Genomic DNA, 12,110 nt, shown 5'->3' with positions numbered 1-12,110 from the left:
TTATCGATAGCCTAGCATAGCATTAGGCAACCTTTTCACAAAACAGAAAAGCAATCAAATTCAATCGTTTACATTTGATGAACTTCGTATGTTTTCACTCCCGAGACTCCCAGGTAGATAGCCAAAGTTCATTTTTTCCAAAAATATTATTTTTGTAGGCGAAATAGCTCCGTTTGTTCTTCACGTTTGGCTGAGAAATCGCCTGGAAATTGCAGTCACGAAAACGGCAAAAAAAAATCCAAATTAGCTCCATAATATCGACAGAAACATGGCAAACGTTGTTTATAATCAATCCTCAAGGTGTTTTTCAAATATCTATTCGATAATATATCCGTCGGGACAATTCGTTTTTCAGTAGGACTGATTGGAGTAATGGCTACCTCTGTATTTTACGCGAGAGTCACCCTGGGAGCCATCAGGTGACCACTTACGCAATGTAGCCGCCTACGGCTATTCTTCAACATAAATGCGTAAAACTACGTCACAATGCTGTAGACCTCTTGGGGAATACGTAGAAAGCGTAAGCTGGTTGATAGCACATTCACAGCTCAATAGGGACTCATTGGAACGCAGCGCTTTCAAAATATGGGGCACTTCCGGATTTGATATTTCTCAGTTCTGTTATACTCACAGACAATATCTTTACAGTTTTGGAAACGTTAAGAGTGTTTTATATCCAAAGCTGTCAATTATATGCATATTCTAGCATCTTGTCATGACAAAATATACTGTTTAAAACTGGAACGTTTTTGTTCCAAAAATGAAAATACTGCCCCTAGAGTCATTACTTGAGTGTTGCTTTAGCAGTTTGCTTAGAGGCATTGTCCTGCTGGAAGGTGAACCTCCTTCCCAGTCTCAAATGTCTGGAAGACTGAAACAGGTTTCCCTCTAGAATGTCCCTGTATTTAGCGCCATCCATCATTCCTTCAATTCTGACCTGTTTCCCAGTCCCTGCTGACGAAAAACATCCCCACAGAACGATGCTGCCACCACCACTGTGGGGATAGGGTTCTCGGGTGATGAGAGGTGTTGGGTTTGCGCCAGACATATAATTTTCCTTGATGGCCAAAAAGTTCAATTTTAGTCTCATCTGACCAGACTACCTTCTTCCATATATTTGGGGAGTCTCCCACACCAAACGTGTTTGGCAGCAATCGGTTGAAGAGCATGCATTTAGTTTTACTTGCATTTAAGAGCAGTTGGAGGCCACGGAAGGAGAGTTGTATGGCATTGAAGCTCATCTGGAGCTTAGTTAACACAGTGCCCAAAGGGCCAGAAGTATACAGAATGGTGTCATCTGCGTAGAGGTGGATCAGAGAATCACCAGCAGCAAGAGCGACATCATTGATGTATACAGAGAAGAGAGTCGGCCCGAGAATTGAAGCCTGTGGCACCCCCATAGAGACTGCCAGAGGTCCGGTCAACAGGTCCTCCGATTTGACACACACACACAAACTCTATCAGAGAAGTAGTTGGTGAACCAGGCGAGGCAATCATTTGAGAAACCAAGGCTGTTGAGTCTACCAATAAGAATGTGGTGATTGACAAGAGTCGAAAGCTTTGGCCAGGTCGATGAATACAGCTGCACAGTAATGTCTCTTATCGATGGCGGTTATGATATCGTTTAGGACCTTGAGCGTGGCTGAGGTGCACCCATGACCAGCTCTGAAACAAATAGCAATCCTTTTTTTAAAGTCTGAGATAAAAGTTTGAGGTGGGGGTTTAAGTGTTTTTTCCCTAATTTATGCTTTGGCCACAAATACAAGTATAGAACAAGTCAAAAACATAAGGATATGAGTTAAGAGTTTATGAACTTTTAAAAAAATAAGAATTTCACTGGACAGTTACTTTAAGCTACATGAAACCTACCCTTAAGAAAAATATTGTTTACTTAAAGTTACTTTGAAAAAGTAGATTACTACATCCAAACTACTTAATGATAAATTATCATATTCAAATATGAAATGTCATTGACTATAAATCTCAACAGATAACATCTGAATTCATAGTTAACAGAATGTGTAACAGACTATTAAAAATTAGGCAGGTCTGATGCCCAAAAGGAAATGATTGCCTACTTCACCCATATGCAATTTTATTTTTGCCCCCCAAAAAAGGTGTGTAGTTCAAGTAGCTAGCTACAGCACTACATACAACCAAGTAATGAACTACTGAAAACACTACCAAGATTTGAATTTAGTTCAACTACCTCCAAGCTACTGCAAAATGGAGTTAAATTACTAGTTGAAATCTGGTGATGTGTCCTTGAGCAAAGCGCTTTATCCCTAATTTGCTCCTGGTGCACCTTACTACTATGGCTGACCCTATAAAACAATACATTTCAGTGCACCTATCTGCTGTATGTAACAAAACTTTTTTTTTACTCCACAACTGCTGGATGTAATCGCAAGGTTTCTTTTAACACAAAAACATACTTGTCTCAATTTCTGGATGATTTTCCAGCATAATCAATCCTAAATGAGAACAGCCATAATCATAAAAACAATCCAGCAAATATAATACATGATTTATTTACGACAAATATCAAATGACAGAGTGTATTAGTTGCCATATCGTGTGTGGATAATGATGCGATTGAAATAGCCTGTCTTCTGTTCCACTTTAGATGGGAGCCCTTCCACCAGCTTGACAAAGTAGTGGCAGTGCACTTTATCCATGATCGCAAACATTCCTCTGCCATGGAAACGGATATGTTTCAGGTACTTCCCCTTTTTAGAGAATGATTCCATTGGAGGGAGAAAGGGAAAAATGTGCGGGGGTTTTTTTCATTCCGGAAATTGCATTTTAATGTCAAACATCAGAATTAAGAGATTTCAGTTTCCATTTGTTTATCTATAATAACTTCTACATTACAATTGCATAAATCATACTCAGCCACTGAAGTGAAGACAGGTATTTTTCAGGTATCAAAAATTACATCCCTATTGGGATTTATCAAGACATTTCCATTGAAACAGTCAGGATGTGATTAAAATGCACTATACACCCTTTGATGATCATCACCATAAGTTGTTCTAACCTTCTGCTAAAACAATTTACATTAGAAATTCAATCATGCTATTTAGGGCACACATGGGCAATTTATGTCATACTTTTAGAGATGATACTAACAAGAGGTTACGTGTAAGATTTCAAGAAGATGTTCTAAAGTTGACATTTACCAACATATAAATTGGACTTGTTATGGACTGCCATCTCCTGGGCCTGCAAGATAAAAAATAAAAATAAAACAATGTATAACATGAATGGAAGACAGTGCTCAAACACTGACTAAGTCATACCAGTGGATGTTGTCAGTATACTGTAACTATAGAACTACAGCACATTAGCATATCACAAGCCTAAAGAAAATAGTGTATTGTTTTGCAAAAATAGGAAACTAAGTTCCTTGTTGTCCACATGACCAACAAACTATTATGGTCCAAACACACAAAGACAGTCGTGAAGAGAGCACGACAAAACCTATTCCCCCTCAGGAGACTGAATTGATTTGGCATAGGTCCTCAGATCCTCAAAAAGGTTCTATAACTGCACCATCATGACTGGTTGTCTCACTGCCTGGTATGGAAACTGCTCGGCCTCTGACCGCAAGGCACTACAGAGGGTATTGCGTACGGCCCAGTACATCACTGGGGCCAAGCTTCCTGTCATCCAGGACCTATACCAGGCGGTGTCAGAGGAAGGCCCTAAACATTGCCAAAGACTCCAGCCACCATAGTCATGGACTGTTCTCACTGCCACCAGAGCACCAAGTCTAGGTCCAAAGTGCTTCTTAACAGCTTCGACCCCCAAGCCATAAGACTGCTGAACAGCTAATCAAAGGGCTACCCAGACCCCTCTTTTACGCTGCTGCTACTCTGTTTATTATCTATGCATAGTCACTTTAACTCTACCTACATGTACATATTACCTCCACTAACCACAGCCCCCACACCGACTCTGTACCGGTACCCCCTGTATATGGCATCGCAATTGTTATTTTACCGCTGCTGTTTATTATTTATTTGTTACTTTTATTTTTAGCACTTATTGTTGGTTAAGGGCTAAGTAAGCATTTCACTGTAAGGTCTAATACCTGTTGTATTCAGCGCATGTGACAAATATCATTTGATTTAAAAGCATGCTGTTGACAGTTGTACAAGGATAAATTAGAGGTGTTAAAACACACCACATTGTTGCCATGACGTTGGCCTGGGGGTAGGTTTATGACAGTCATAAATACCTCTTCCCCCCTTTTTCCTCTCTACCCTACTGATGTGAAATTTGAAAACCCCTTGGTTAACATTGAGATTCTGGGAGCATCAGAAGGTGGGGGGAAATGAACTACATTCTGGTAATCCAACCAATTGAACATATGGAATTGTTGTTCAATTTAAATGTTTGAATATAAAATTATTTGTGATGGGATGAATTGTGATTTTAGCTTCTAAAATGTGAGAATTGGGTTTTCATGAGTGAATTAGGCCCGACTCAGTGGCCCGCCCACGTGAAGAGACATAGGTTGTAAACTATGAAACACACCCCTTTTCTCCCTCCAATATATAAGCCCTTGACTAAAATGTAACCTCCTGTTCCGAGGATGAAGGTCCAATGTCAGAATGGTTCAGATATTAACTACAGAACGAAGCCAACAGCGTGAGCTTTGGTTGCGCATGGTATGAACTTCGAACTGTTATTCACTACAGAAGCGATACCTCCTAGCCATTGAGTTAGCAGCAACAACAGCTGCAAACGAGGGTTAGGAAGGAACAGACAGCGTATCCCGACTATCACACAACGACGTATCCAATTGTCCACCAGAATTCACTATCATGAATAGTTAACGTTGCGTTATGGTAATGAGCTTGAGGCTATAATTACGCTCCCGGATACGGGATTGCTCATCCCAACAGGTTAACTAGTTATGGCTACAATCCCGATATCGGGATAAGTGTCATAAACAACCGCTGAATAGCATAGCGCTACATGCAATAAATATTACTATATTTATATTCATGAAATCACAAGTGCAATATTGCAAAACACATCTTAGCCTTTTGTTAATCTACCCTTCTTGTCATTTTGAAATTATTCTTTACAGCGAAAGCAATCCAAGCGTTTGTGTAAGTTTATCGATCGCACGATTAAAACATTAAGTACACTTAGCACCAGGTAGCTCGGTCACGAAAATCCGAAAAGCAATCAAATGAATCAACCGTTGATGATCTTCGGATGTTTTCACTCACGTGACTCCCAGTTACAAAACAAATGTTCCTTTTGTTCCATAAAGATGATTTTTAGATCCAAAATACCTCTGTCGCGTTATGTTCAGAAATCCACAGGAAAGAGCGGTCACGACAGCGCAGGCAAAAATTCCAAATAGTTTCCATAATGTCCACATAAACATGTCAAACGTTTTTTATATTCAATCCTCAGGTTGTTTATAAAATATATAATCGATAATATATCAACCGCAAATCTCTTTCACAGTAGGAGGGGGAAAACAATGGCTGTTCAAATTCTGTTGCGCGAGCAAAACTCATGTGACCACTTGACGCGATGTTATCGTTGTGGCTCATTTTTCAAAATAAAAGCCTGAAACTATGTCTGAAGACTGTTGACACCTTGAGGAAGCGATAGGAAAAGGAATCTGGTTCATATCCCTTTAAATCCAGCAAAGGGAGGATATGGAACATGGAGTTTTCAAAATAGAGGCCACTTCCTGGTTTGATTTTTCCTCAGGGTTTCGCCTGCAATATCAGTTCTGTTATACTCAGACAATATATTAACAGTTTTGGAAACTTTAGAGTGTTTTCTATCCAATACTAATAATACTATGCATATATTAGCAACTGAGACTGAGGAGCTGGCCGTTTACAATGGGCACCTTTTCATCCAAGCTACTCAATACTGCCCCTGCAGCCATAAAAAGTTAATTACATTTACATAAGCCCAATCAGGTAATATTAATTACAGAGAAATTATTTTATAGAATAGCATGTCATATTACTTAATCCGGTATAGCCAAATACACAACATAATTGGTGCCCCCTGTGAGGAATCTAAAATTCAGCCTATATAAAATTGAAAAACAGATTACATAATATACCAAGTTTATTGTACACATTTTTGGAGTGATAGAGACAAGCATTATTAGGTGTGTGTGTGCTGAGTATTCCCCGCCTCCGTGTTGTTTTCTGATGTAGTCAGTGGGTAACGTAAGCGAATACATTTCTGTTTGAGGGCTGATAAAGCTAATTATAGAAATCTGAGAAATAGAGCGTTTGGCCAAACGCAGGGCTATTTCTGCCTGGCACATTTCAGACGCGGGTAGGCTCGGTCATTATGAATTTCTCGAGTGAGGACAAAGAGCCAGCAGATTGAAATTCAGGAGATAAGCTTGACCAGCGATATATATATATATATATATATATAGCTCTGATTCCTCGCGAGTAGACCACGGTGCATTTCTTTGTTTGCCGCATGTTCCAGTTAAAACATCTTCAAAAATGCCGAAAAGGGTTTGAACATAATACATAAGTAAAACCTTTCCCTTGACAAGGGAATCCTATGTGCTGCATTTTCAGATACAAAGGAGGGTTAGCTTGCGCGAGATACTAAAACTAACAAGGGAAAAATAGCCATTTTTCGTTTCTTGTGCCACGTTGAAATTCCTCCGCCTTGCGGAACGGAAGTCCCGCCCCGGGTAATTCCGTTTGATTTCAGCGTGTGAAATCATTGACCGCTGAAGTGTGCCCTACTATATTCGTTCAAGAAAGAATTATTCAGGTCACACTCAAGTCATTACTTATGATATCCTGACAGATATCAATGTCTTATCCAATTGAACTAATACGTGTAAATCTGGCAATTTACATTCTGAAATAGATACTTTAAATAATATCCAAATTGATGGGTTTTCTAAATATGACATTGTAAACTTTTTCCAAACTAACCTAGATGAAGCAACTTCTCAGGTTAATTAAAGTTTAATACCCAGATAGCCTATACAGGTCTGATTTATCATTAAATTGATAAATCAGTAAAATGAGGTTTTTGCAAAACCATTCAGTAATCCAGTACTGACAGAAGTCCCGCCCCAGCGGGAATCCCATGTGGCTTCAGCCTTAGGGAGAAGTGTACCATAGTTGTGGTGAATGGTCCCAACATTTGATCTAATGTTTACACTTATGCTATCCAATCAATGGAGATTGTATGGATTATAGTCTCATTCAATTTAATAAGTTAAATTGTTGAACATTACTTAATGTTCTTCCAATAAATTAGACACTTTTAAACTTGTTATATTAACCTAGATGAAGCAACTTCTCAGGTTAATTAAAGTTTAATACCCAGATAGCCTACCCAGGTATGATTAATAATTGGCATTGATTAATTAAGTCAATTTGCTTTTGCAAATTCATTCACGTCCAACTTCCACATTACTGGTACGGTACTGATGGTTAGTCAACATCTATAAATAGATCAAACTTGTCTTTGCAGCTTCCAATGAATTCCAAACCCAAACTTTGAAAATAAAAGGGAAAAATGTCTCTAAATTTTTCAAAAAATGTGCAAGCTAGCAAAGGTGGTCACCACTCCTCCGCTAATTAGTGAACCTCCACCCATAAAAGGATTGATCTCTAACCTCAGCAGCAATACCAACCCTAATTATACCATTAGCGAAAAAAACTGCTGAAATTTCAAACACTCTCCAAAATCAACCATCAAATACAGGCTTTGTGACGGTTCTCCCCACTTTTGCACTGATGTATCGCCATAAAAATATGGCATTGGTCCAATACCACAGTGCACAGCTGAGGCACGTGCCAGACATGGCTAACATGAGGGGCAGGTGGAGAGAACTGAGCAACTATTGACAAAAGCAAGAAATGAAAACAATCTGCTAGTCGAGGAACTGCGTTTGAAATTTGAACAATTAAAAGTAATTGCAAATACATATGATGATGAACAAGCACAAACTATCCAACAAAATCGTTGTCTCCAGGAACAACTCGATTTAGCCAAAACTAAATACGAGGTAGTTCACTCCAAACTAGATAAATCTGTTGAGTTATCAGCAAACAGGAGCACGCAATTTGATAACATGCGGGCAGTTTTGTTGAACGTTACTCAGAGTAACAATGTTCTACTCCAAATTCTGCAGACCAAAGACGATCAGTTGATGAAGACAATGACTAAGTTGGATGACAAATCAGCAGAACTCATTGAAGTCGCTGACCAAATGAATGATGAGAGAACTCGGGTGATGAAGATGGAACTCTTAATTTCTAAGCAAGCGGAATAAATCTCATCACTGAATCTCTCTCTCCGTACTCAAGAACTCTATCTGCAAACCATGACAGATAAGTTTGAGACCGAAAGGAGCAAGTGCGACACTCACGTGTTCAAAATCAGTACTCTAAGCGCTCAAGTGGACTCTGCAATGCAGCAGAATACCACCCTTAGGTACCATCTGGAGGAAGTCCAGAATGGTCATGCTCTACAGCGTGACTATCCATTCAAGCAACCGGAGCCCGGTACTCAAAGGAGTGAAGACTATAGGTTTCAAGACATGGCCTCCATCAAGTGTCCCTCAGTCTTCTCTCGGCCACTCGGCACTGAGTAATATGGCGCCTCTTGGCCAACAAAGCTAAAGCTTGGCTTCTCCTCTTGGCCTTTCGGCCCCACTTTTCCCACAGGATGAAGCCAACACTCTCCGCCCGATTGACGCGGAATACCTTGACACACTCGTCAAGAATTTCCCCACCTTTGGGGAGGTCAGCCAAACGATACTGAGACGTTCCAAGCTGACATAGAGGACGCGTTGGATGGCTACCCGAATGCTACGGGTTCTGACAGGGTTTACCTGTTGAAGCGAACGTCAAATAGACACGTGACAAGGTTAATTCGCCTACAACAGCAACACGTGCTAAATGACTACGCTAAACTTGCCACAGCTTTGAAATTAGAATTCAGTGGTTCTGCAACTCGCAAACACGATAGCTCACTGGCTAACACGATCAAACAAGCTAGGAATGAACACCCACAAGCTTACTATCATAGGCTTCGTTCAGCTTACTTTGGCCTACTCACTGAAACAGGCATGGAAGACCTGTTAGCATTTAAACAAATGTTCCTGTCGAACATGTATCCCACCTTCATTACCTATTTTGGCCCTACCGCCCACATTGGCTTGCCTATCTTAAAACTCAGAGCTTGCAAGCACAGCTTTTGAGGCATCAAAAGCTCGCAACGCTAAGAGCCCTGACCACTCCAACCTTCAGATCGGGACTGTTTATCTAAATGTCAAAATAATTTAGTGTAGCAGTTCTTTTTAGAATTTGTGTAAAACATTACTCAGGATTACAAAGCAGGTATGGAGGAATCAGATTCAAGCCATTCATAAAACCGTATCAAGCAATTCATGAAACTCTTACATTGTGGTGGTTAAAAATTCAATACATTATCTAATGTATTATTATAGCTAACATAGATTGACCTATCAATTTAACCATCTAGCAAGCAATGTCATAGTGAAGAAATGTGATGTTCGGTCCCTGCATTCCTCGCAGGTCCCCCAGCAGGAACACCAGCATTTGCAAGCCCGAAAGGTCAGTTCAACATGTAATACATGTATCACTAGCCACTTTAACTATGCCACTTTGTTTACATACCATCTACTGTATCTTGCCTATGCTGCTCTGTACCATCACTCATTCATATATCCTTATGTACATATTCTTTATCCCCTTACACTGTGTATAAGACAGTAGTTTTGGAATTGTTAGTTAGATTACTTGTTGGTTATTACTGCATTGTCGGAACTAGAAGCACAAGCATTTCGCTACACTCGCATTAACATCTGCTAACCATGTGTATGTGACAAATAAAATTTGATTTGATTTGAACATCCGTCATTGTAGACAACGTCATATATAACTAAAATACATCAGCTACACCTCTGAAGCCTCCATCCACCCACATACTTCTCTCCTCTTTTCAGGTTCAGGAACTTCAGTGGATGCTCGTGCCTGCACGCCATCCCAAACACACCAGTTATATCCAGTTTCTGGATCGCAGCGCATCCCCGGCTTGAAATTCTGGGTACCCCTGTAAAATAAAGTGAATAAGCATGAGTGAAGAAACACATCACTCAAGTCACACAGAAGAGGGCTAGTGAATCTGATTGTGAGACACAGCCCCTTCAAAATGTCTGATACTCCTCCTACAAAGCAGTCAATTCTGGAGGCAGACAATATTTTCATGGGGCCCAAATAGTGCATCAGCTGCAATAACTTGATGACCTTTTTTCTTAAAATTAATTCTACAAAATTATTAGGGATGACTCAATTGTGAGCTTCCGGTATAGCTCAACTGTGGAGATTAACTACTCCTCTTAGTGAAACACTTGCATGTATGGTTTGATTTCCAATTTAAAATACAATAACTTCCAGCATGTATTGGATTTATGGAAAGCCAAGGTAATCTCTCTCAAAGACACACCACACTCCAGCTGAAGGGCTGCAAACTGGCGCAGGTGGTCCACTGAAACGGCTGTTTGTGGCAGATCAGGGTGACAGGTTCCAGCTAACAGCTGCAAAACTGCACCCAGACACCATGAGCTCTTCCTGAAATGAGACATTGAATTTCTTAGATCGCATTGCTAAACATCACATCCGATGTCTTAAGGACTTTCAAAATGACTCCATATTTTTATCATAATGTTAGCAGTTGATATTCTTCAATAACAGACCAAAGCAAATCAGAGGGAGAAAAATATATTTATTCATTTGTTACTTACGCCTCTTGGAGGGGGGAACGCAACACCCTGCTACACTCAACTCCCTGTGGAGTGAAAGAGGTATGTGATTGTAGGTGCGGGTATGGATGACAGAGGCAGAGAATATTACCGTTTACAGGTAATTTATTTCCTTAACACGGTGATGTGGGGGAAAAGGGTCTGGAAGGAACCAAAGCAAAGAAATGTAAAGTTAAAGAGCCCCCTCTCCTACCTTACCTGCCTACCCACTACTTACCTAACCTTTTAGCACCCCCTGGCGCGCTAACCAAAATACAGGGTGTGGTCCGCCCAGATCTTACATAGTATTTACGGTCTATGCACACTACGAGTTATGTACGTCCGCAGGCCTCTTGCCTAAGCACTCCCAAGGTGACTTCCCCCCTGGGAACAAAAACAGAATAATTACTAACAAAGTGAACAATTTCAATAATCAAAAACACAGTCCTTTAGGTATACACATACCTCAGAAGTAGCAGCAACAAAACACATTCAACAAAACTGTTACTGGGCAACAACCAAAACAGGACATCAAAGAAGCTCTCTCTTCTCCTGACAAAGGAACACCGGCTTTTATCCAGCAGGAGAAGGAATTGGTAATTGAAAACAGCTGTTTTCCCCTGACGAGCGGGAGGGTTCAGAGCTCCAAACATCGATGGGACTGACCAATCAGCTGCTTGGAATCCAGGAAGCCATTTCCTGAAATACAAACACAAACAAACCCAAAACAACACAGAAACTGGGGAACGTAACATCATTAAATATATTTATGGCCCTTCTTTGGACACTGTGTTCACAAACCTCCAAACAAGCCTCAACACCATACAACACTCCTTCCGTGGCCTCCAACTGCTCTTAAATGCTAGTAAAACAAAATGCATGCTCTTCAACCAATCGCCACCTGCACCCGCCCGCCCGACTAGCATCACTACTCTGGACTGTTCTGACTTAGAATATGTGGACAACTACAAATACCTAGGTATCTGGCTAGACTGTAAACTCTCCTTCCAGACTCACATTAAGCAACTCCAATCCAAAATTAAATCTAGAATCGGCTTCCTATTTAGCAACAAAACATCCTTCCCTCATGCTGCCAAACATACCCTCGTAAAACTGACTATCCTACCAATCTTCGACTTCGGCGATGTCATTTACAAAATAGCCTCCAACACTCTAGTCAGCAAATGGGATGCAGTCTATTACACTGCCATCCGTTTTTTTCACCAATGCCCCATATATTACCCACCACTGCAACCTGTATGCTCTCGTTGGCTGGTCCTCGCTACATATTCGTCGCCAAACCCCCTGG

General features: G+C 40.5%; 1 long non-coding RNA gene across 1 annotated transcript; it reads right to left on the bottom strand.

The window, feature by feature from the left end:
• Positions 1–2,521: 2,521 nt before the first annotated feature.
• Positions 2,522–11,447, bottom strand: LOC115136483 (uncharacterized). The gene is made up of 7 exons (XR_003864633.2): positions 11,267–11,447; positions 11,040–11,185; positions 10,805–10,848; positions 10,507–10,631; positions 9,990–10,113; positions 3,183–3,225; positions 2,522–2,729 (listed from the first exon to the last, which is right to left on the bottom strand). It is a non-coding gene; the product is annotated as an uncharacterized LOC115136483 (long non-coding RNA).
• Positions 11,448–12,110: the final 663 nt, after the last annotated feature.

Source organism: Oncorhynchus nerka, linkage group LG10 (genome assembly GCF_034236695.1).
Source record: "Oncorhynchus nerka isolate Pitt River linkage group LG10, Oner_Uvic_2.0, whole genome shotgun sequence".
NCBI lineage: Eukaryota > Metazoa > Chordata > Actinopteri > Salmoniformes > Salmonidae > Oncorhynchus > Oncorhynchus nerka.
The sequence above is the reverse complement of the archived record's forward strand: the minus strand, read 5'-3'. Positions and strand labels throughout refer to the sequence as shown.